Here is a 26,475-nt window from a genome sequence, read left to right as displayed (position 1 = left end):
ATAATGAGAGCAAATAAGAACAGAGCAGGGAGGAAGAGCAGGAAGAAAAGATTAACATTAAACAGATACATGAGGTGGGATGGAAAGGGAGAGAAAGGGAAATTGCATGGTAATGGAGGGAGACCCTCATTGTTATACAAAATTACATATAAGAGGTTGTGAGGGGAATGGGAAAATAAACAAGGAGAGAAATGAATTATAGTGGATGGGGTAGTGAGAGAAGATGGGAGGGGAGGGAGGGGGGATAGTAGAGGATAGTAAAGGTAGCAGAATACAACAGTTACTAATAGGGCATTATGTAAAAATGTGGATGTGTAACCGATGTGATTCTGCAATCTGTATTTGGGGTAAAATTGGGAGTTCATAACCAACTTGAATCTATTGTATGAAATATGATATGTCAATAGCTTTATAATGTTTTGAACAACCAATAAAAAAAAATAAATTAAAAAAAAAAAAGAAATGTCAATAATGGTGTTGAAAACTCAAAAATGGCAAGAAAAAGCTCATTAGAGGGACTCAGTAGTAGTTCTGAACTGACATAAGAAATAATTAGCAAACTTGGAGACAGATTGATAAAATAAGAGAGAAGAAAGAATGAAAATAAATTAAAGTCTCAGAGAAACATAAGCATATTAGCATACATGTAATGGCAGCACCAGAATAAAGGAGAGAAAATGAGCAGATATTAGATACATGTAATGGCTGAAATTTCACAAATTTGATGAAACAATCTGTACATCCAAAAAGTTCAATGAATTCAAGCAGGATAAAAGGTAGAAATCCATGATTAGTTACATAATAGTAAGAGTGTTGACAGTTCAATACAAAAGGAAAACCTTTAAACTAATAGGAATAAAACAAATTGTCAGGTACATAGGACTGTAATAAGATTAACAGCTGACTCCTCATCAGAAACAATGTAGGCTAAAAGCTAGAAGGATGGCATGTTTAATGTGCTAAGAGCAAAGACATTGAGCACTAAGACTCCTTTACTCAGCAAAAGTATCTTTCAAAAAAGAAAAGGAAATAAAGACATCCCTTATTAAACAAATCTCAGAGAAACCATTGCTAGCAGACCCACCTTATCAGATTTGTTTTTTTTTTTTTTTTTGGAGGGGGGGTTGGGGCTGGGGAATGTATCTCAGTGGTAGAGTACTCCTGAGTACTCAAGCTTTCTGTATTTCTAATACCTTTCTACTTACTCTTTAAATTATTAAGGAAATAATTTTTAAATTGCCATTTGTTATGGTTTCAATCTGGAACGTTCCCCAGAGTCTTACATGTTGAAAACTTCATTCTTAATGCAGAAAACTTCAGACATAAGCTTTTGGGAAACACTTGGATCATAAGGTCCCTGACCTCATTAGTGAGTCAATATATTGATAGCTGTTTTAGTTAGCTTTTGCATTTCTGTAACCAAAATACCTTACAAGAACAATTTAGAGAAGAGAAAGTTTATTTTGGCTCATGATTTCAGAGGTTAAGTCCATGGTTAGCAGACTCCAACGCAAGGGGCCTGAGATGAGGCAGCACATCAGGACGAAAATGCATGGTAGAGGAAAGCAACTCAGAACATGGCAACCAGGAAGCAGAGAAAGAGCGTCACTCACCAAAGACACTCCTCCAATGAGCTACTTCATTCAGCTAATCCCTACCTGGTGACATTTACATCCAATTAATACACATCAGTGTATATTCACCAATGAAGTTGCAGTTCTCATTACCTAATCATTTTACCTCTGAACATTGTTGGGTTCTCACATACATGAGCTTTTGAGGGGCACCTCATACTTTCTCCACCACAAGAACTGAATGGACTATGCGGAGGTGGTGAAAACTGTGGGCGGTATGGCATGGTTGGAGAAGTAGGTCCTTGGGAGCATGTCCTGGAAGGGTTTTTCTTGCCCCTAGCCCTGGTCCCCCTTTCTGACTCATGGCTGCCATGAATGAGCAGGGTTTCCTCTGCCACATTCTTCTGCCATGGTGTTCTGCCTCACCTTGGGCCCAAACTAGTGAAACCAGCTGGGTGATCGATCCTGGATGAAACCAGGAGCCCAAGGAAATCCTTCCTCCAGAAGTTATTCATTTCAGGTATTTTGGTCACAGGGTGGGGAAAAAAGCTAACTAACACATTATTTAATATTGTGGATATTTCTTTTTCTTTTTTGCTTTCTTTTCTCTTTCTTTTTTTATTTTATTTTATTTTTTTGTTTCTGTCAGTTTTTTGCCTCATACATCTTAAAACTTTGTTATTGAATATACACAAATTTAGGGCATTGTATCCTCTTCTGCACTGGATCACCACGACTTCACAACAAACCTAGTCCTCCTTAAATAGAGAAAGATTCAAGTTCAAGAGGCCTGCTAAATTTCCTGGGGTGAAATCCAATCTACACTTTTAACCCTTTTGCAGTCTGAGCGAGCTGGCCTTGCTCATTGCGCCTATGCAGCCTGTGTCAGCTGCTTTTTGCCTGGGTTTGGGGATTTGTTTTCTGTTTTGCAGTTGTTGTTGCGGGATTGGGGGTGCGCGAAGGTTCGGTGTGGGTTGGGTTGGGGTGGTGGTTGATGGTGCAATGCTTTTTTTAAAAAGGCGGGGAAGGGGGCGCAGAAGGGCGGGCAGCTGGGAATGAGAGAATGTGTCTTCGCGCTGGGAAAGTTCAAGGGTACAGCCCCTGAACACTTCCGCAGGAGTGAGGAGTGGTGATCCTTTGCAGGGAGCTGAGCTGACCCTGTGGGAGCAAGGGGGACCGTGATCGAGTGAGGAGGGCCATGAGCAAGTACTCAGGGTGGCAGGGCGAGCTGGGGAGAGGGCCGGGTGGGGGCGGTGTGGGTGGGGGGAATGGAGAGCCAGGGATGAGGGAGGGGGCGCGAGCTCAGATCTCCTGGGCAGAAGCCACCTCCACCTATGCCTGCGCTGGCCCCACAGTGCCAGCCTGCCCGCCCAAGTCTGACCCGGATGAGCGAAGAGGCAGCAGAGGTGGCTGCTGCTGCTGCTGCTACCGCCCTAGCTTACAGCCCAGGGGGATCAAAAGAACCTCCAGAAAAATCCCAAATGGTAAATCCCGCTCTCCCACTTGGCTCCAAGCTCCTCTCTTTTCTGCTCTAGGCTCTTTTTCCCCCTCCCTCTCTTGCTTTCTGTTTTGCAAAACTTGGAAGTTGGAAAATTCACCGATTCCACCCTCTGGGCCCCGCTAGAGCTAAAGAAATATTATAATCTTAGTGCACTTTTTCGGGATATGAATAATAAAATACCCAAACTGAAATTTTCATCGGGTGTGACAGCAAACTTGAGCCAGGAGAAAAATCAATGAACTTAAAAGCAAGTCATTTGATATTATATCCTTAGAAGGAAAAAGAAAAAGAGTGAAAAAAACTGAACAGAGAGGATAAAGCACTTTTAAAACACCATCAAGCAGGTCACTAGATGCATTATAAGCATTCAAGAAGAAGGAGGGACAGAGAAAGGAAGAAATATTGGCTAAAATCTTCTCAAATTTAAGAAAAGGCATGGCTCTGTAAATCCAAGGGCTCAGTAAAGGGTGTGTTAAACCCTAAGAAACTCATATATCAAGACACATTATTATCAAAGTGTCAAAAGACAAAGAGGGAATCCAAAAGTAGCAAGAGAAAAGCAACTCATTACATACAAAGGACTCCTAATAAGTTTATCAGTAGATATCCCCAATAATAAGAAGAAATCTTGCAAGCCAGAGACAATGGGATAATATATTTGATGTACTGGAAGAAAAACTGTCAACTGAGAATTCTGTACCTGGCAAAACTGTCTTTCAAAAATGAGAAAGAAATTAAAACATTGTCAGATATACAAAAGTGGAAGGAGTTCATTACCATTTTATCTTTCCTATAAGAAATTATAAAAGAAGCCTGTTAGGTAGAAATATGAAAGGGTGCTAGGCTGTAACTTGAAAGAAAAATGTAAAGTTGTCCAGTAAATGTAATAATTATATGGACAAATATGAAAATCAGCCTTTTTGTTATTTTAGTTTATAACTCCACTTTTTAAAAATTTCCACAGGATTTGAAACATAAAATGCATACATATACTTATAAATCTATGTTGATAAATACACAATATATAAAGATGTAATTTGTGACACCCATAACTTAAAGTTTGGGAACAAAGCTAGAAAATGGAAGTGTTAAATTAGTACCAGTTTAAAATAATTTTCTGCAATTTTAGGATGTTATATTTAATCTCCATGATAACAGCAAAGAATATATATATATATATATATATATATATATATATATATATATATATATATATATATTATGTACACACACAGAGAGAGATTGAAACACATACATGTCACTGCAAAAACACTAAATATAAAAGATTATGGAACTGGAAGAAAAGAGTGATTAAAAATCTATAACAGATACAAAAACATTCTTAAAGGCAATAGTAAATCCTTCCCTATCAATATTTCAATTGTAAATGGATTAAATTCTCCAGATAAAGACAGAGCCAAAACTTGTTTGCATTCATAATAGCTGCCATTCTGACTAAAGTGATTTAAATTGCATTAAATCACTATACAAATTTAATGCAATTCTGGTCAAAATCCCAGTAACATTCCTCATAGAAATAGAAAAAGCAGTCACAAAATACACCTAGAAAAATAAGAGACCCAGAATAGCTAAAGCAATCCTTAGCAAGAAAAGTGAAGCAGGTGAAATCATTATTCCAGACCTTAAACTATACTACAGAGCAATAGTAACCAAAACAGCATGGTATTGGCACCAAAACAGACTGGTAGACCAATGGTACAGAATAGAGGACACAGAGACTAACCCACAAAATTACAATTATCTTATACTAGACAAAGCGCCAAAAACATGCATTAGAGAAAAGATAGCCTCTCCAACAAATGGTGCTGGGAAATCTGGAAATCCACGTGCAATAAACTGAAATTAAATCCCTATCTCTCACCATGCACAAAACTCAACTCAAAAATGGATCAAGGTCCTAGGAATAAAGCCAGAGACCCTGCGTCTAATAGAAGAAAAAGTAGGTCCTAATCTCCATCATGTGGGATTAGGCCCCAAAACAAAACAAAACAACAACAACAAAAAAAAAAGACAGAGGTTGGCAGAATGGGAAGAAAACTGGATCCAGCTATATGCTGTCTACAAGAGACATATTTTAGATTTAATGACAAGAATAGATTGAAAGAGAAAAGACAGAAAAAGGTATTCCGTACAAATAGCAACAAAAATGGAGTAGGGGTAGCTGTGCTAATATCAGACAAAGTAGACTGTATTCAAAAATGATTAATAAGATACCAAGGAAATCATATAATGATTAAATTGTGAATTTACCAAAAGATATAACAATTATAAACATATATGCATCAAACATTAGTGCTCCAATATATATGAACATTAATTAAACTAAAAGGAGAAATTGACTGTTCTGCAATAACACCCAAACAAACAGAATATATATTTTTCTCAATTGCATAAGGAACAAACCATATGTGAGGCTGCAAAACATGCCCTAAAACTTTTTTTTAAAAGACTGAAAATATGGAAAGTATCTTTTCTGATCAAAATGGAAGGCAGCTAGGAGTTGACATTAGAAATACTGAAAATCTACAAAAATTTAGAAATTAAATAGTATATGATAAAACAACCAATAAGCCATAGACAAAAAAAATCAGAGAAATTAGAAAATGAATTGGGACAATGAAAATACAACATAGAAAAACTTACAGGATGAGGCAAAAACAGTTTTGAGAGAAACTTATAGCTATCAACAGTAAATTTTTAAAAGGAGGGAAAATAGCAAATCAGTAACATAGCTGTACAATTAAGGAATTTTAAGAATTTAAGAAGAGAAACATAAGCCCAAAGGCAGCAAAAGGAAAAAAATAAAGATGAAAGTGGAAATAAATAAAATATATAACAAAAAAGAAAGAGAAATCCATAACCAAGAGTCAATTCTTGAAAAAGATAAATTAAAAAAAAATTAACAAATCATTAGGTAAATTTACTGAGAGAAATATAGAAGACATAAATAACTAAACCTGGAAATACAAAGAAGAAATTATTACTGATTTCAGAGAAATAAGAAGGATCACAAGAGAGTATTATAAATAATCATACACCAAAAATTGGATAAACTAGATGAAATGGACAAATACATAGAAATGTAAAAACTAACAAGATTAAAACATGAAGAAGCAGAAAGATCTTAGTAGGTATAAATAGTAAGGACATGAATCAGTAACTGAAAATCCCTCAAAAACAATAACAACAACAAAAACCTTCTAGACTAGATCACTTCACTGGTGAATTACTACCAAGTATTTAAAGAATTAACACCAGTCCTCCACAAATACTTTCAAAAATTTTAACAAGAAGGAATATTTACTAACACATTTGTGAAGCTGCATTATCATTACCATGACACCAAAGCCAAATACACACACAAAAAGAAAGAAAGAAAGAGAGAGAGAGAGAGAAGAAAAAATGGAAGAAAACTGCAAACCAATATCCCAATGGACACTGACGCAAAAATCCTCAATGAAACAGTAGGAATCTAATTTTTAAAAGCATATTAAAATTACCATATGCCATAGGTGATATGCTCATGATATACAAGTCTAGTTCAACATATGAAAATCAACCAATGAAAAACACCATATTAACAGAATAAAGAAAAAATAATCACATGGTCATTTAAATTGATGCAATGGTATTTGACTCAGCCATAAAGAAGAATTAAATTGAATCATTTGCTGGTAAATGGATGGAACAGAGAACATTATGCTAAGTGAAATAAGCCAGACTCAGAAAGCCAAGGATCAAATGTATTTTATCCTATATGCAGAAGCTAAAGAGATATAAGGAACTAAAAAAGGGGAGTGAGGAGACCTCATGAAAATAAAAGGGAGAACTCTAGAATAAAGGTAGGGAATCCAAGGGGAGGAAGGAATGATGGGAAATGGGAGGAACTGTAGAATAAAATTGATCAAACTACGCTATAGGCATGTGTGAATATTTCAAAATAAATTCCATTTTGTGTATATCTATACTGCAACAATTTAAAAACAATAAATTAATGGAAGAAATATCAATAGAAGAGAGGAAGGGGTTGGTGGAGGGAGGAGGGAAAGGAAAGGGAAAAGCTTGGAATTGAAATGGAGTAAATTATATTGTATACATGTATGGATGTGTTAAAATGAACCCACTATTACATACAATTAATATTTTAAACATTGATACAGAAAAAAGCATTTGACAAAGTTCAGTGCTGTCTCAAAATAAAATAAAACACTCTGCAGATTACACACAGATGAAACTTACCTCAACATAATAAAGGCATATGTGAAAAGCCCATAGCTTTCATCATACTGGGTGGAAATACTGAAAACTTCTCCCCTAATAGGAGGAGCTCGACAACAATGCCCACTTTCACTTCTGCTTAACATATTACTGGACACAGAAATCAGGCAAAATAAATAGATAGATAGATAGATAGATAGATAGATAGATAGATAGATAGATAGATTAATTAAAAGGCTGGAAAGAAGTAAAATTACCACTGTTTGTGTATAGCTTTTTTATATATGTAGAAAACCCTAGAGCGCACACCACACGCGCATGCATGTCCAAGCTATTCCATCCCCAGCACCAAAATGTGGGGGGGGGGGGAAAATGTCAGAATGAATTGAGCAAAGTTTCAGGAAATAAAATTAGTAAGCAAAAATCAGTTGCATTGGTTCCCTGCCTGGCCTCTGCCTCCGCCTTGGCCTCCACCTCCCTCTGCTGGGCGATTGCTGCAACTGCCCCTCCCTGGAGCAGAAGCTGAGGCGCTGTGGCCACCCACCAGACTGGTTGCGCGGGAGGCTGGATCCGAAAGAAATAAACCAGAATGAGTTATGTAGAAAAGCCTGATGAAATCAGGAAAGATGAGTGGATGGAAAAGCTCAACAACTGACATATCCGGAGGGTGGACATGAATCGCCTCATCCTTAACTACTTGGTCACAGATGGCTTTAAGAAAGCAGGAGAGAACTGGGATTGAACCTAGCATAGATCCGGATACTCTTGATGAGACAATCAAGATTCAGGAGATGATTCTGGAGGCCACCGCAAGCTCTTGGACACAAACCTGTACCTTTACTTTCATCTGCAGCAACAACATGTAATTGAGCTGATCCGCCAGTGACAGATCTAGGCTGCTCTAGAGGACAGCAGGGCGAGGAGAGCAGAGTGCCTCACGGAGATGGAGCCCCTGCTGGCCCGCTATAGCCCTGAGGAGTCAAGCTTCAGAGACCTCCTTCACAAGATGCAAAAGCAAAAGGTTTGGAGTGAGGTTAACCAAGCTTTTCTACATTATAAAAATCAAGAGTCAACACCTAAGATGACAAAATTACAGAAACTGTTATTTTGGGCTCAGAATGTGCTGGACCAGAAGAAAGTAAAGTATCCCAAAATGACAGACGTTAGCAAAGGTGTGATCCAGAAGCCCAAGGAGAGCCTTGCAAGCCAACCCCGCGCACAGGACTCACCTTCTTTCCACAGGAACCAAAGACTTCCACTGCAGCAGAAACATTTTTCCCCTCTTACAGGTTTGTTTGTTTGTTTGTTTGTTTGACTCAGCATCTTTCTTAAAAGGAAAATGGCCCTTTTAAATGCTGGAAGCCCCACAGTGAAGGGAGCCTTCTGGGAAGGCTGTCTGTCTGTGCACTTGGTATGTCTTGAGGACCTCCACACCTTGGGTCACTGTCCTGCAGCTCCTGTGTCTGGCTGTCATAGGGGCTGGGTTCCTAGGGCTGCTGTTATAACCAGCCCTCCCTGGAGGGACAAAAAGAGCACCCATCACTCTTACTTTCTGCTGGCTTCTAGGCAGACAATTCCTTTGTTAAATTTCCTAAGTCTTATCAGGCCTTCACCTTCCAGTTTTTCCTCACACCATGCTTTCCATTTGTTTTTGGTTTTGTCTTCTCTAGGAAAAACTATACATAAATTTATAAATCCTAAAAAAATATCAGTTGCATTCCATACATTAACAATGAACAATCAAAAAAGAAACAAGAAATTAAGAAAACAATTCTATTTACAGTAACAACAAAGAGAATAAAATACTTGGGTATAAACTAAATTGAGGATTTGAGAAACTTATACACTGAAAACTATAAAAGATTATTGAAATTAAAGAACACACAAATAAATGGAAAAACATAAAGAATTTAATACTGGTAAGATTTCAATATTGACCAAAGTGATCTACAAATTCAATACAATTGCTATCAAAACCTCAACATTTTTTATTATTTAGTTATAGTTATACTTAATATTGGGATCCATATTGTTATAATCTTATGAGACTGGAATATAATTTGCTCCAATTCCATCCCCCATACTTCCCCTTGCCCTCCCCTCCTACCATTCCCATTCATTACCCTTTACTGGCCTTTAATTTATTTACAGTTCTTTTTAAATTAATGGTTTATAGATTACACATAAGGATGAAATTCACTGTGGTTTATTCACATATGCACATAGAATTGTTTGGTCAATTACATTCCACCATTCCTCCCTTTTTCCTATCCCTGCTCCCTCCACTCCAGTGCCTTCCTGTACACCCTGCCTGCACTCCACTGATCTCTTTTCTATTTTCATGGGATTCCCCTTCCCTCTTTTTTTCCTTATTTTGGTATAGCTTCTGCATATGAGACGAAATATTTAACTCTTGATTTACTGAGTTGGAATTATTTCATTTAGCACTATGCTTTTAAGTTCCATCCTTTTATCATCAAATGCCATAATTACTTTTTTTTTCTTAATGGCTGAGTAAAACACCATTGTGTATATGCTACATTTTCTGTATCCATTGCTCTGTCAATGGGCACCTGGGCTGTTTCCATAACTTGGCTATTATGAGTTGTGTTGCTGTAAACATTGATGTGGCTGTATCAATCTAGTATGCTATTTTTATTTCTTATCATAAGTACTCAGGAGTGGGATAGGTGGGTTACATGTAGAAAATGGTATGCTAGTTCCTTAAACAATTGAGCAGAACTATCTATCATATGACCCAGCAATTCTGTTTCTCCAAAATACCTCTAAAGAATTAAAAATATGAGCTCAAACAGACCCTTGTACCTCCATGTTTACAGCAGTGAAATGACATATGTGTCCACTGATGGATAAAGAGACAAACAAAGTGTGTTATATCTGTATAGTGAAATATTTTTCAGCCTTGAAAAGGAAAAAAAATTCAATGCATACTACAACATGGATGAGCCTATAAAAAATGCTAAGTGAAATAATCCAGTAACAAAAGAGAAATGAGGTGTCTAGAATAGTCAAATGCAAAGATAGAAAGTAGAATTATAGGGGGAAGAGGAATGGGATTATTTTTGTATGGGTTCAGTGAACTTAATTATCAGTGAACTGCACACAAAAATGGTTAGAAGGATATGTTTTATTCAGTATTGGTTTTACCAAAACAAGGAAAAAATTACCCAGAATACAATATAAGGGGACAAGACAATAGAAAATATAAAAGCCAAGTTAAAAGATATGGAGAGAATTAAATGACTAGCTTGTTCACAGAATAATTCATGATTATTTTTTACCTGAATCTTTGAGGCTAACATCTTGAAATTATATTCTCCATACTAGTTGCCCTACTGGCTTCAGAAACTAGAGGATAGGAGAAAGGGAGATACCAGGATATTTCTCCTCTCTCTTTGAGTTTTGTGGTAGTGTCTCCATCAATGACTGTGTGTCCTCTATCATACCTTTTCTTATAGGACAGAAACATAGTGTTTTTAGATACCCTCCACTTCTAAGTTCTGGTAAGGCTATTTTCTCATTGTATCCCTAAAGTCCTAGGAAAGTCAATAGTTTTTTTTGCTATTTCTAAATTTTAACTTGTCTCATTATTTCCTATTTGGCATTTAGATGCACCAAAATATTTGTAACTAGTTCCCTGTATTGAATTCCTTTTGTCAAATTGCCTGGCTTTAACTCTCTTTTCCTGACTGCTTAAGTCAAGCACACATCTCATCTAAGTTTGAGAGGAGAGAGAATAGAGAATGGGAAAAAAGCCATCAGTGATGGCTGAGTTTTCCCAAATAAGTTCAAGGTGTAAACACTCAAATTAAGAAGTTCAAATAGTATTATTAAAAGGAAATCCCCCCGGGCGGGGAATGAAATAGGACTATGAGTAGATCTTAACACCAACTCATCAATGCAAAAAAAAAAAACCCAGAAATTATTAGCCATAGATGATTTACAAGAGATCCACATAAAACCTACAGACAGAGAAATATTGGAAATAAAATAAGAGTATCATAGAAATACTAACAAAAGAAAGTGGTGTGTCCTAGATTAATATTGGACAAGATATGTTTTAAGACAGAAATATTTATTAGCAGTAAAAAGAGTCACTACATTTAATGAAGACTTAATCCACCAAAAAAATGTAAAAGTCCCAAACCATTGCAAAATATATAAAATAAAAAATGAAAAAAGGTAAATTGGAGAAATTCAGTTTTATTGGAAATGTTTATTGTACTTTCTCATTGATGTCATTCAGGTGGTGGCAAGGATACTGTAGGCCAAGTTTGTTGTGATAATCAGGAGCAGAAAGTAGGCAGAAAGATATGAAAAACTTGCAGTTTGGCCAGAAAATTGGGAGGAAAACTGGGACTAAGAAGGTGTGGTTGTTAAAGGGAATATGGTTGTTAAAGATAATTCACACTAAAAAATAATGCTAATTACTTCACCCAGAAACAATTGGAAAGAGGGCATCTCATGCTTAAGGACTAAAGTAAAAATTTCTTTGAAATGACACCATGGGGGAACTTGGCTTGCACAGGGGAGACCTAGGAAGTTGTTATGCCTTGCTCAGCCACCCATGCACTCAAAGACTGTTGCAACCATGGTCCCAGGTGGCTTGACTACTGCTCCAGATGGTGGTAGACCTTGGTGTCAATCATGTGGTGCTGATTCTGCAGGAATGTAGGATGCTGGAGTTAGGGGTCATGGAGGCTTTCACTGAGATTTCAAAGCAAGACTTTAGAGGCCAGGCAAAGTACAGCAAGAACAGAGTCTTTATGGGCCAATCTTGCAAGGGCAATGTGTGAAGATGTGAGAAGAAAAACAAAGCTGCAGTAGAGACTCCCAAGATTAAGATATGCCAGTAACATGGAACATCTGCCTAGGAAAGTTGAGAAAATCCAGTGGACATAAGCCAAGTGAGAGGCCATGTGGGCTGCAACCAGCAAAGCCATAGGGACAGAGCTATGCAGGCCATTTGGAGAGAACATCATGGTGTAATGTGCTCCAGATGTTGGACCTGGAGCTACAGGACTTGAACTAGTGATCTTCCTGTCTCAGGAGGTTATCATTTCAGAGAAATTTTCTCCATATTTAAAAAATAGCATTATAGAAAATTTAAAAATTGGAGGGTGCTGAAGATACCAGGCCGCTAGGCGGCAGGCTGCCTCCAGTGCCGCGGGATGTAGCTGAGGGACCATGGCTCCCAGCAGAGCCTGCCCACCCAGCCTGTTTGCCATCACAGGGAGATCTCTGCCCCCTGGGGCTGAGAGACCCCAGCCTTTTCCCAAGGTGAAGCTGCAGGGTACTGAGGTACCAGCCAGATGTCTTCCCACAAGGGATCTGTGGTGGCACAGGGCAACGGGGCTCCTGCCAGTAACAGGAAAACTGACTCGGTGGAACTGGCTGAACTGGGACACCTGCTAGAAGAGAAGGGCAAGCAGGTAATTGCCAACCCAAACAAGACTGAAGAAGAGCAAATATGCCCATGGCCCCAGGAAGAAAAAGAGGAGGAACGGGTACTGACACTTCCCCTGCAGGCCCACCATGCTATGGAGAAGATGGAGGAGTTTCTATGTAAGGTCTGGGAGGGGCGTTGGAGGGTCATCCCATATTATGTACTTCCTGACTGGCTGAAGGACAATGACTATCTGCTACATGGCCACAGACCACCCATCCCCTCCTTTCATGCTTGCTTCAAGAGCATCTTCCGCATCTACACAGAAACTGGCAACATCTGGACCCATCTGCTTGGTTTTGAGCTATCTCTCTTTTTGGGAATCTTGACCATGCTTAGGCCAAATTTGTACTTCATGGCCCCTCTTCAGGAGAAAGTGGCTTTTGGCATATTCTTTTTTGGTTCAGTGCTCTGCCTCAGCTTCTCCTGGCTCTTCCACACCGTCTATTGTCATTCAGAGAAAGTCTCCGGGATTTTTTCCAAACTGGACTATTCAGGGATTGCTCTACTGATTATGGGGAGCTTTGTCCCCTGGCGCTATTACTCCTTCTACTGCTCCCCATAGCCTCGGCTCATCTACCTCTCCATCATCTGTGTTCTGGGCATCTCTGCCATCATTGGCACAGTGGGACTGGTTTGCCACTCCTAAGCACTGGCCAACAAGAGCAGGAGTGTTCCTGGGACTTGGCTTGAATGGTGTTGTGCCCACCATGCACTTTAGTATCTCTGAGGGCTCTGTCAAGGCCAACACAGTGGGCCAGATTGGCTGGTTCTTCCTCATGGCTGTGATGTACATCACCGGAGCTGGCCTTTATGCTGCTTGGATTCCTGAGCATTTCTTTCTGGGAAAGTTTGACATATGGTTCCAGTTCCATCAGATTTTCCACATCCTGGTGGTGGCCGCAGCCTTTGTCCACTTCTATGGGGTCTCCAACCTTAAGGAATTCCGTTATGGCCTAGAAAGTGGCTGTACTAATGACTCCCTTCTCTGAGCCTTTCCACCTTGAGATGGAGGAGGAACTTCCCAAATACTTTTAAAGATAACTTCTTTAGTGAAGTGAGAGGAAGTTCTGAGTTGTCTGTTTCTAGAAGAAACCTCTTAGAGAATTCATACCAGTTAAGTTTCAGCTCACTTTCACAGACACTGGGCAATAAACTTTCCACTCCCTTTCCCCTAGCTGGGGAGGGTGGGGATGGTCAACACCATCCCCTCCTTGGCAGTTACCGTCCTCAGCAAGACAACTACTATTCCCTTGCAGAGATAGTACTTTGAAGCTCATTTTGAGATCTTACCCCCTCCTTCAACCATTTTGGGAAAAAAATTATGGCTGGGATTCTTCAGAAATTGTTTCCTTTTTTTTCTGGAAGAAAATGTCTCTCTCTTACCCCTGTCCTTACTTTGTAACGTGGCTTATAACAGGCCATCTATTTTTGTAGCAGACTTTTCAAAAACAATTATAACCTCATCCCATCTTTCTGGGGCTTAGGTCTGCTTACATAGCAGGAATAATAAGACACCAACTTTTACATAGCCCGGCTAATCATGGAAGTGTGTCCAGGCTTCAAATAACTTGAGTTTTATTTTTTTTTTCTTGGCAGAGTAATGTAAAATTAAACTGGGAAAATGTATTTAATATTTAATACTAAGCTTTAAAAAGAAATCTTCTATCATTGCTATGTATCTTGATGCAAAGATTATGATGATAATAAAAGAAAGTACAGCAAACACTTGGCATTCGAAGACTTTTTTAAAAAAAGAAAATTTAAAAATTGAAAGATGCCTTTTAAATCATTAGATAAATATTTTAAGTGCTAGAATAAAAGTAGGAGTAAATGTTATAGCTGTAAAATGGAATAATAATGCATGACCAAGCAAATTTTTAGAGTTGATATAAGTATCACCTAAATTTTATGAGGAAGTACTTTGTAAATTGTAATACAGGATTATTTTCCTCCACATTTTAAAGGATGGCTTATAGTTTGGACCACATAATTAACTGTTCAATTTAGTAAGGGATATTTCCAGAGTTAAAAAAAATACAAATGCAGATGTATAAAGGTACAAGGGAGGTGAAACACATGAGTGAAACAGGTCTTGATGAAATAATTCAGGGAGTGGCAGCCTTGTGGCAAAGTGGAGAGTGTATGTCCCATAAAAAGTGGGCAACACAGGGTTTTAAAGAAAAGCTTGGACTCTGGGAATTTATGCAAGTTTCACTGATTTGAAAATGTTGATAGGTAAATTGATTCCCATGTAAACATGTTTTAAGTTCAAATTCAGCTCTTAAACTATAAACCTATGATTTTTACATGAGGCTTTGTATCCTTATTAAATAATGTCCAAAAAACAAACTTATCTATGTTTAATTACCCTCAGATATAGGAACAATGGATAAAGACAATGGCCAGCATTGTTCTGTTGGCTTACTGTATTCCAAGTACCCATGTTCTTATAGTTCTGTATCCATTATGCCATTTGATACTTATAAGAAAATTTTAAGGAAAGTTATTATTGTAACCTATAATTTTAGAAAGAAGACAGAGGATTGGAAAGTACTTAAGGTCATAATACTGTAAATGAGTCAAGACACAAACCAGGTCAAAGTCCACAGTAAATCTTAGGTGTTTAGTAATATATGATTGCAGTTTAGTTTAAAAGAGCAATGCTTCCCATTCTGAGGTTCCTAATTCCCTATCTGTCCTCAAATTGATAAATAGACTTATGTGACTTAGTTTAAAAGCCTAATAGAAAACTATTTCCAGGGAAAGGGAATTGCTAGAATCACCTTTCAAATTATCAAATTATATAAACTAATTAAGGGATCATTGTAAGAAGAAAAGTTAGAAAATACAATGCAGAATTATTTTTTAATATTTATTTTTAGTTATAGTTGGACACAATATCTTTATTTTATTTATTTATTTTTATGTGGTGCTGAGGATCAAACCCAGAGCCTCGCATGTGCTAGGTAAGCACTCTACCGCTGAGTCACAACCCCAGCTCCAATGCAGAAATTATTAAAATGACAAATATTTTACATCAAACCTTTATATGTTACACAAAGAACTACATATCCTAAAGTATATTTAAGCTTTAAAATATTTGTTTGACAAAACTATTAGTAGCAATTTATGAACCTTCAAGTATTTTAGATTTAACAGATAAAAGATATTTTTCAAAGAATGTAAGCCCAAAAATATTATGCTGAAAAGACCGTTGAAAAAGGAATTGCAGGATGAGGCTATTACATTTTGCGATGTGACCAAAATCTCTTCCAATAGATACGTGTACTAAAATCATATTAAAGATCATCAAATTGAATCTCTTACTTTGCATTTTTGTCCCCAAGAATAATAATAAAGAGGGACCAATTAAGATGAGAGTAATTTTTCTCAAGCTAGACATCACATCAATATATTCATAAAGAATATATATTGAAAACTTATACATTACTAAATCTTCTCATTTTAAAACAACTCTTTAATAATGTATTAAAATCAATACAGCATCAACAACATACACCCATATTCATCTGTCAAAACTTAGCACTTAGGCTCTGCCAAATCCAGAAAATGTGTCAACCTTATCACCTACCTTTAGCAAAGCTTGAAAATATAATGTTCAGATACCAAGACACATAATACACATCTAAGGCTGCAGCTGGGGTCCTGGGTCTGTAACACACAACAACCACAAAAAAAATATGCCATTATAAGGATAAATATTCAGTATCTGAACTTAAACACGTTAGGCAAGAACAGCAAGACTGTAACTCATTCTTCGGGTTGAGCACTTTTACACAAGGAACACAAAGTTCCTAATTCACCTAAAATAACTCTAAAGCTACTGGACTAATATGAGTTACAAAAATTCTTGAGAGTTGGGACTCCTGGACAATCAGTTAATTCACCAAACTACAGAAACCACACGAAAAACCCATGAAAATACTTTGGATTTTCACACACATGCCCTTTTTTAAAGTTAATATCATTAAAACAGCTATGTCAAGGTTTACACGTCCATTTCCATTCTAACAATAACAAAGGCTTTTAAAAAAATCTCAAAGGGGGTTTTATGATGGTGCAAATACAAAGCCCTGGAGAAGAGAACAGGACAGCTGGTGAGCAAGCAGAGATGGATTCCATTTCAGGCAAGATTTCTCTGTTTCTTTATAAGAATCGCACTTCTCTGCTTTCTCTATTCTTAAAAGGAAAATTCCTTTATAGATGCTTTGATGGGACAGGGACCTAAGCTCCTAGAGGAATCAACTTTCAATACAATTTGGGGACTCAGGGTGGACTGTAGGCACCAGCGCATGCCACAGGACCTCACCAAGCAGACCAGGCCAGGGGCGCATTGTTAGGGTGTGCAAACAAGTCAAGATGGCGCCTGGCATTTTGCCAGGGGGAGTGGTTTGTGAAGTAATGCCAGAAAGCCATTAAGTGTGGAGATTCCTTATTGGTTGACTGCTGTATGTAGTTTTTATTAATTAAGATAAGCTGTGTGTAATGTATATATACCCCTCCTGTTCTACAATAAAGGGCTCTCACTCCTGCTGTATCAATCTACACAAGTTGCTCCTTCACCCCTGGTTATTTTGCTGCAGCCAGAGTATGGCAGCGCATTAGCTCTCCAGTTCACCCCTCCAGTCTCGCTCAATTGCTCCCTCTTATTCTCTCCTTAAAGTCAGCTCTCATAGCCCTCTGTATCCTAAAAAACGTTCTTGGCCTCTATGTTGGCGGCTAGGCGGCCTCCTGCTCTCTGAGCCCAAGTCCTCAGCGCCTGAGGTTCAGCGCTACGTTCCTGCCACCGCCCCTCGGGAGTCCCAGGTGCTTCCCCAACCCTTACTTGGGCATGAAGCTGGGAGCTCCTTAGTCCCTACTGCTCGCTGGCTGCAGGCGCTTCTGGAGGCAGATGGAGGGGTGGCCCAAAGCGCCTTTGTCTTGGTAGAAATGGGACCGAGAGGGGTGGGGCGGAGGTGGGCAGTAAGAGTGGATAGGAGTCACCTATGTGAAAGGCACCTGGTAGGTCTCTGTACCACCGCCCTATCCAGTGGAGGTTCTGCTCTTCCTCCTGCAGCGCGCACCACAGCCTCTGATTAACAGCCATTAGCAGTGGCTACTGACAGGACTCTGGGCTGAACAAAAAGGGGCTTCAGGGCTCCTCTGACTTGGCGTTGGAAGCGAAGGGAGCCCAGCGTCAACCCTGGAGCGACCTGGTTTGCAGGATCTCCCCTTGTCAAGGCCAAGTGCCTCAAGGGAAGTCTCTTTCATGCTCTGAAAGGTGTCCAAACCCCAAGGAACTTCCCCCAAATACGTGAGTGCTGGGACCACGAGGATGCAGTCTTCTGGCAGTCAAGCTCTGATCCTGGTAAAGAACCCTGGTTTCATTCCTGAGAGAGCAAGTGGCAAATAAGATCACCCCAGGCATCAGTTCACTTTGACAGCCTGCTAAGGAAGCTAGGGCCTGATAATCACCAGCCCTTTCTGGCCTGCAAAGTCCAGTGGGCTGGACACACTGGGATACTCGGTGGGAGGGGGGTGCAGGGATGAGATCCAAGCAGGCAGATTCCTTGAAAAGCATCATGGAACATTTTAGGTTATGCCTTTTTACCTTCAAAAGGCAAAGATAAAAATGTTCTTTAATTCTGTTAATAATCTAAATGGGTCTGTGGATTATATCAAAGGAGAATTATAAACGAGACCAAAAGAGACCATCTAGCTGGAGACTGCATCTGTCTTAAATGGGGGGGGGGGATATATATATATAGTTTCTTAGTGTTTATATAATTTATCAATATATAACTTCTATGTATAAATTTTATATACATATAAAATTTCTCAATAATCCTGCATTTTCTTATTTTTCTCGCATTTCTGCTACATTTTTCATTTTTAAAATCATTCCTGGCTATTTCATGTTCTTTCTTACAATTGAGAATGGGATCCGTTTTTTTTTTTTTTTTTCTATTGTATTTTGAGTATTGTTTACCTATATTAAAATTGCTGTTTTACTGTATGTGTATGTGCATATGGATGTATGTGTATAATATAAATGGAATTATTTGTCAGGCTGTCAAAAAGACCTTTGGCATATTCACAATCCTTTCTTGTAAAATAACTTAAAATTTAGATACTGAACAGTGGATTTTTAATACAGAGTATATTGAATCAATGGCCTAATGTATAACAGCTTCAAAATTGCAAGTTGTTTTTTTTAAAGATCACAACAAATATATTTTTAAACTTTTCTGATTGTTTGGAATGTATCTAAGAAAAAATAAGAATTAACAAGAAAACAGCCATACACACAATAGTGTCCGTACACACAATAAAGCAGCAGTTTTAAATAGGCAAACAATATTCAAAATACAATTAGAAAAAAAATGATTCAATTCACAAAGAAATAATTGAGAAAGATAAAAAATGAAAAATGTAGGAGAAACATAGGGAAAAATAAAAATAATGCAAGACTGTTGAGAAATTTTTTATAAGATTTTACTAATTGGAAAGATATAAGCTACCTAAGTGAGAACATGAGATTTTTAAATGTGCAAACTTCAAGTGCATTACCCTATTTTATATGCATACTATTCCTCTCTAATGAAAATATATATAATGTAGATATCTCTACTAATAAGGAAACTGAAGCAAAATAAAATGACTTCTCAAAGGTCATAATCTTTGTAATGTCTTTAAGATAATAAGCCCCAATAAAGCTCTGTAAATGCTCAGATTACAGTTTGATCCTCATGGAAGTACCAGAATGAAATTGTGCTGCTTCAAATGGTCTAGACACCATTTATTAGTTTCCCAAGCACAGGAAGATTAGCAAGAATAGGATTAGGCTTTGCTGTGCTGGAAGAAACTTCTTGGGACCTTTCCCTCCCTCCTCCTTCCATACTGAATACACATCTCTTCTCTACTTAACCAAACTGTTATAATCTCTGTTGTGATACACTTGTTTATTCCTTTCCTAGGGAAAACACACCGCACCCAGGGGGGAGGGGACTCCCCACTCTAGGCTGGAGTTGCCTCTAGCTGGGGTGTCAGGGGAACCCTCAACACCGCACCTAGGGTCAGGGACACCCCCTCTAGGGCGGAGACCCCTCAAACCAGGGTGATGGGGGGAGCTCCCACCACACCAAGTGAAGGGATTCCCCCACTATGGCGGAGACCCCTCAAACCTTTGTGTCGGGTGGAGCTCCCACAGCACCCAGGGTCGAAGGGACCCCACCTAGGGAGAAGACCCCTCGACCTGGGGTTGTGGGGGAAGCACCCACCGTACCCAGGGTCAAGAAGACACCCCAAATAGGGCAGAGACGCCTGGAATCGGGTGTCGTGGGAGCTCCCACTGCACCAGGTTCGAAGAGACCCCCCCTTCTAGGGCATATACCCCTTGAACCAGGGTGTCGGTGGGAGCTCCCAATGCACCTAGGGTCCAGGGGACCTTCAGTTCTAGGGCAAGGACACCTCGAACCGGAGTGGCAGGGGGAGCTCCCACCTCACTCAGGGTCGAGTGGACCCCCCTTTAGGGCGGAGACCCTGCATACTGGGGTGTCAGGAGGAGCTCCCACAACATCGAGGGTCGAGGGGATCCCCCTCACTAGGGGAAGCCCCTTCGAACCGGAGTGCCGAGGGAGCTAGTACACCATCGCACCCAGGGTTGAGGGGACGCACCCCTCTAGTGGGAAACCCCTTGAACCGGGGTGTCCGGGGAGCTCATACACTATCGCACCCCCCCCAAAATGGGGTGTCAGGGAGAGCTCCCGTTGCACTCCGGGTAGAGGGAACCCCTCTGTAGAACAAAGATGCCTCGAACTGGGGTGTAGGTGAGAGCTCGTACTGCACACAGAGTTGAGCGGACCCCTACTCTAGGGCGGACAACCCTCCAACCGGGGTGTCGGGGGGAGCTCCCACTACACCAGGGTCAAGAGGACCACCCCTCTGGGGGGAGACCCCTCAAACCGCGGTGGCAGGGGGATTTCCCACGCACCCAGGATGGAGAGGACCTCCTCTAATAGGGCAGAGACCCCCGAAGCGGGGCGTCGGGGGGAGCTCCCACTGCACCGAGGGTCGAGGGGACCCCCATCTTAGGCGGAGACCCCGCTAACCGGGATATTGAGGGGAGCTCCCACCGCACCCAGGGTCAAGGAGACCCCTCTTTAAGGCAGAGACCCCTAGAACTTGGGTGTCAAGGGGAATTCCAGCAGCACCAGGGTCCAGGGGACCCACCCTCTAGCAGGGAGACTCCTTGAACCCGGGTGTCAGGAGGAGCTCCCACCCCACCCAGTGTCGAGATTACCCCCCCACACACCTTATAGGAAAGAGACACCATGAACAGTGTGTTGGGGGGAGCTCCCACCGCACCCAGGGTCATGGTGAACCCCAATCTATGGCAGAGACCCCTCGAACTGGGGTGTCAGAGAGAGCTCCCACCACACCCAGGGTCGAGGGGACCCCCCTTCTAGTGTGGACACCCCTCGAACTGGGGTGTCGGGGGAGCTCGATCGGAGGTTCGGGAGCAGCTCCCACAGCACCCAGGACCCCCCACTAGGGGCGAGACCCCTCAAACCGCGGTTACAGGGGGATTTCCCAACACACCCAGGATCGAAGGGACCTCCTCCAATAGGGCAGAGACCCTGCAAACTGGGGCATCTGGGGGAGCTCCCACCATACCAAGGGTCGAGGGGACCCCCCCTCTAGGGTGAAGACCCCTCAAATCAGGGTGTCTGGGGGAGCTCCCACTGCACCCAGGGTCAAGGTGACCCCCCTTCTAGGGCGGAGACCCCTCGAACCAGGGAATCTGGGGGAGCTCCCACCACATCCAGGGTCGAGGGGACCCCCCTCTAGGTCGAAGACCCCTTGAATTGAGCAGTCGGAGTTAGCTCCCATTTCACCCAGGATCGAGGGGATACCCCCTCTAGAGCAGAGATCCCTTGAACTGGGTGTTGGTGGGAGCTCCCACTGCACCCAGGGTTGAGGGGATGCACCCTCTAGGAAGAAGAACCCTCAAAAGAGGTGTCGTGAAGAGCTCCCACCGAACCCAGGGTGGAGGGAACACTCCCCACTAAGGGGGGTAGAACCCTCGAACTGGGGTTTTGAGGGGAGTTCCCTCTGCACTCAGGGTTGAGGGGACGCTTCCTCTAGGGGGTAGAACCCTTGGCCCTGTTGTTGGGGGGAGCTCCCACTGCACCCAGGGTTGAGGGGACACCCCCACTAAGGGGGAGAACCCTCAAACCAGGGTGCCAGGGGGAGCCCCCTCCGCACCCTGGGTCGAGGGCACCACCCCTCTAACCGGTGTGTCAGGTGGGCCCCCTCCACTACACCCAGGGTCAGGGGAAGTCCCTCTTCTAGGGAAGAGACCCCTTGAACCAGGGTGTCGGGGACCCCCCCACCGCAACAAGGGTCAGGGTAACTCCCTTCTCTGGAGTGGAGACCTCATGAACTGGGTGTTGGGGGGACCACCCCCACCACACCAGAGTCGGGGGGACCCCCGCTAGGCAGGTGACCCTCAAACAGGGGTGTCAGGGGGAGCTCTTATACCATCACACCCAGAGTCGGCAGGACTCTCCTTTTTAGGGGGAGACCATCCAAAATGGGGTGTTGGGGGGACCTCCCACCGCATCCAGGGTCAAGGGGCCTCCCCCTCTAGAAAGGAAAATATCCTAACTGTGGTGTTGGGGGGACCTCCCTCCAAACCTGGGTTAAGGGGACTCCCCCTCTAGGGGGGAGACCCCTCAAACTGGGGTTTCTGGGGGACCACTCACCACATCCATGATCGAGGACACCACCCCCTTGGGGTGAGCCCCTTCATACCAGGGTGTCAGAAACCCTCAAACCCGGGTGTCGGGAGACCTCCCACGGCACCCAGGATTGAGGAGACTCCCCCCTCTAGTGGGGAGACCTCTTGATCGGGGTGTCTGGGGGAGCTCATATACCATCGCACTTCCCTCGAACCGGAGTGTTGGGGGGAGCTCCCATCTCCACCATCTCTAAGGCAGGACCACCCTCTCTAGGGTGGAGACACCATGACTGGGGTGTTGTTTGGAGCTCCCACCTCACCCAGGGTTGCAGGGACCCCCCCACTAGGGTGGATACGCCTCGTACCTGGGTGTCAGGGGGAGCTCCAACACACCACACCCAGGGTCGAGGAGACCCCCCACTCTAGGGGGGAGACCCCTCGAACCAGGCTGGCAGGGGGAGCTCCCACCTCAACCAGGGTCAAGGGGACCTCCCCATCTATGACAGAGACCCCTCAAACCAGGGTGTTGGGTGGAGCACCCACCATACCCAGGGTTAAGGGTACCCCCCCTAGGGCGGAGACCCCTAGAAGAGGAGTGCTGGGGGGAACTCCCACCGCACCCAGGGTCTAGGGTATCCCCCTTTAGGGCGGAGACCCCTAGAATCAGAATGTAGGGGGAGCTCCAACCTCACCCAGGGTTAGAGGACCCTCCCCTTAGGGTGGAGACCCCTTGAAATGGGGTGTCGTGGGGAGCTCCCACAACACCAAGGGTCGAGAAGATCCTCAATCTAGGGCAGAGATTCATGAAACTGGAGTGTCAGGGGGACTCCCACAGCACCCAGGGACGAGGGAATCCCCCCCTAGGGTGGAGAACCTTTGCACCGTGGTGTCAGAGGCAGCTTTTACCACATCCAGGTTTTGGGGGACCCCCCCACTCAAAGGCAGAGACCTCTTGAACCAGGGTGTCAGAAGGAGCTCCCACCGCATGGAGGTTCAAGGGGACTCCCGCCTGAAGGTGAGAGACCTTCTTAACCCGGGGGTCCTGAGGAGTCCCCATCACACCCAGGGTCAAGAGGACCCCCCTCTAGGAAAGAGACACTGTGAACTGGGGTCTTGGGGGGAGCTCCCACCGCACCCAGGGTCATGGTGAACCCCCCTCTAGAGCAGAGACCCCTCAAACTGGGGTGTCAGAAAGAGCTCCCACCGCACCCAGGGTACAGGGGTCCCCCCCTATAGAGCGGAGACCCCTCAAACCAGAGTGTCAGATGGAGCTTGTATACCATCGCAGCCCCCTCGATCCGAGGTTCAGGGACAGCTCCCACAGCACCCCGGGTATAGGGGACCCCCCCTCTAAGGTGGAGACTCCTCGAACCAGGGTGTCGGGGGGAGCTCCCACCACACACAGGGTCGAGGAAACCCCCCTCTAGGGCAGAGACTCCTGGAACTGGGGTGGCAGTGGGAGCTCACACCACACCCAGGGTCAAGGAGACCCCACAATCTAGTGTGGAGATGAGTCCTGGGTATCTTGGGGAGCTCCCACCGCACCCAGTGTCCAGTGGACCCCCCTTTACGTTGGAGACCCGGTGAACCGGGGTATCAGGAGGAGCTCCCACAACACCCAGGGTCGAGGGGAACCCACCTCTAGGGTGGAGACCCCACGATCCACAGTGTCGTGGGGAGTTCTCACCGCACCCAGGGTCAAGGAAGCCCCTACTCTAGGGTGGAGACCCCTTGAACCAGGGTGTAAGGGGGAGCTCCCACCACACCCATGGTTGAGGGGACACCCCCTCTATGACAAAGGCCCTCAAACCGGGGTGTCGAGGAAAGCTCCACCACATCAAGGGTGGAGGGGACACCACCTGTAGGGGGAGACCTCCCAAACCGGGGTGTCCTTGGATTTCCCACCGAACACATGGTGGAGGCAACTCCCCCTTCTAGGGGAGAGACCCTTAGAACCAGGGTGTCTGGGAGAGCTGTGTACCATCACACCCAGGGTTGAGGAGAATCAAGCTTCTAGGGGGAAACCCCTTGAAACAGGGTGTCGGGGGACCTCCCACTGCACCCAGGTTCGAGGGGACTCCTGCCTGTAGTGGGGAGACCTCCCGAACGAGGGTGTCCTGGGGAGTTCCCACCGCACCCAGGGTCGAGGGGACTCCTGCCTCTATGGGGGAGGACCTAGCGGGGAGACCCTTCCAACCAAGGGGTTGGGATAGCTCATATACCATCTCACCCAGGGTTGAGGGGACTCACATATCTAGGGGGAACCCCTTCGAACCGAGGTGTTGGGGGGAGCTCGTATACCATCATACCCAGAGTCAAAGGAACCCCCCCTATAGGGGGGAGACCCCTCGAACCGGGGTGTCGGGGAGAACTCATATACCATCGTACCCCCCCTTGAACCGAGGTGTCAGGGGAAGCTTTCACTGCATCCAGGGTCGGGAGGAAACCCCCTCTAGGGGGGAGACCCTTGAAAGAGGGGTGTCAGGGTGAGCTCCCACTGCACCCAGTGTTGAGGGGACCCCTCCCTCTAGGGGCAAGACCCCTCGAACTAGGGTGTCGGGGGAGCTCCCACAGCACCCAGGGTCGAAGAGACCCCACCATAGGGTGGAGACCCCTCAAACTTGAAGTCGGGGGAACTCCCACCTCACCCATGTTAGAGGATGCACCCTCTAGGGGGTAGCCCTCGAAACGGGGTGTCCGGTGGACCCCCACAAGGCACCCTGGGTGGAGGGGACTCCTCTCTCGGGGGGAGATGCCTCAAACCTGGTTGTCGGAGTGAACCCTACACCACTCCCAGGGTCCAGGGGACTCCCCACTCTTGGGGGGAGACACCTCAAAATGGGATGCGGGGGGAGCTCCTACCCCATCCAGGGTCGAAGGGACCCCCTTAGGGTGGACACCCCTCGAACTAGGATGTCGGGGGAGCTCCCACCATATCCAGGGTTGAGGGGACCCCCCACTTGAGGGTGGAGACCCCTCAAACCATGGTATATGGGAAGCTCCCATCGCACCCAGGGTGGAGGGGACCCCTCCAGGGCTGAGACCCATCCAACTGGGGTTTCTTGGGGAGCTCTCACCACACCCATGGTCCAGGAGACTCCCGCCTGTATGGGGGAGACCTCCCAAACCTAGGTGTTCTGGGGAGTTCCCACCACACCCAGGGTCAAAGGAACTCCCCCTTCTAGGGGGGAGACCCTTCAAACCAGGGTGCTGGGAGGAGCTTGTATACCATCGCACCCATGGTTGAGGGGACTCACCCCTCTAGGGGGAAACCCCTCAAACTGGGGTGTTAATGGGACCTCCCACTGCACCCAGGTTCGAGGGGACTCCTGCCTCTAGGGGGGAGACCTCCTGAACCGGGGTGTCCTAGGGCGTTTCCACCGCACCCATGGTCGAGGTAACTCCCCCCTCTGGGTGAGAGCCTTCAAACCGAGGTGTCTGGGGTAGCTCCTATACTATCGCACCCAGGGATGAGGGGGACTCACACCTCTAAGGGGAAACCCCTCTAACCGGGGTGTTGGGGGAACTTGTATACCATCGCACCCCCCTCAAATTGGGGTGCCGGGGTAAGCCTTCACCACACCCAGATTCCAGGGGACCCCCCTTCTAGGGGGAAGATGCCTGGAATGGGGGTGTTGGGGGGAGCTCCCACCTTACCCAGTGTCAAGAGGACCCTACCCTATAGAGGGGCCTCCTCCAACCAGAGTGTTGGGGAGAGCTCCCACTGCACCCAGGGTTGAGGGTACCCCCCAATATGGTGGAGAACCCTCAAAACCGCTTTTGTAGGGAGCTCCCACCGCACCCTGGTTTGAAGGAACACTCCCCACTAGGGGGGAGTACCCTCAAAATGGGGTGTTGGGGGAGCCCCTTCCACACCCAGAGACAAGGGGGCCACCCTCTAGGGAAGAGAGCCCTCGAACTGGGGTGTTGGGGGGAGCTTTCACCACAC

At 44.1% G+C, this 26,475-nt stretch overlaps 2 pseudogenes; both read left to right on the top strand.

Annotated features, from left to right (window-relative positions):
- Positions 1 to 7,903: 7,903 nt before the first annotated feature.
- The window catches only part of LOC124079059 (glucose-induced degradation protein 8 homolog), a 60,149-nt pseudogene continuing 41,577 nt past the window's right edge, over positions 7,904 to 26,475 (top strand).
- LOC124079058 (adiponectin receptor protein 1-like) lies at positions 9,992 to 14,521 on the top strand (annotated as a pseudogene).

This window comes from Marmota monax, unplaced genomic scaffold (genome assembly GCF_021218885.2).
Source record: "Marmota monax isolate L192 unplaced genomic scaffold, Marmota_monax_Labrador192_F-V1.1 WCK01_AAM20220418_F8-fsc00529, whole genome shotgun sequence".
Classification (NCBI taxonomy): domain Eukaryota; kingdom Metazoa; phylum Chordata; class Mammalia; order Rodentia; family Sciuridae; genus Marmota; species Marmota monax.
This window is presented reverse-complemented; position numbering and strand designations above follow the sequence as displayed.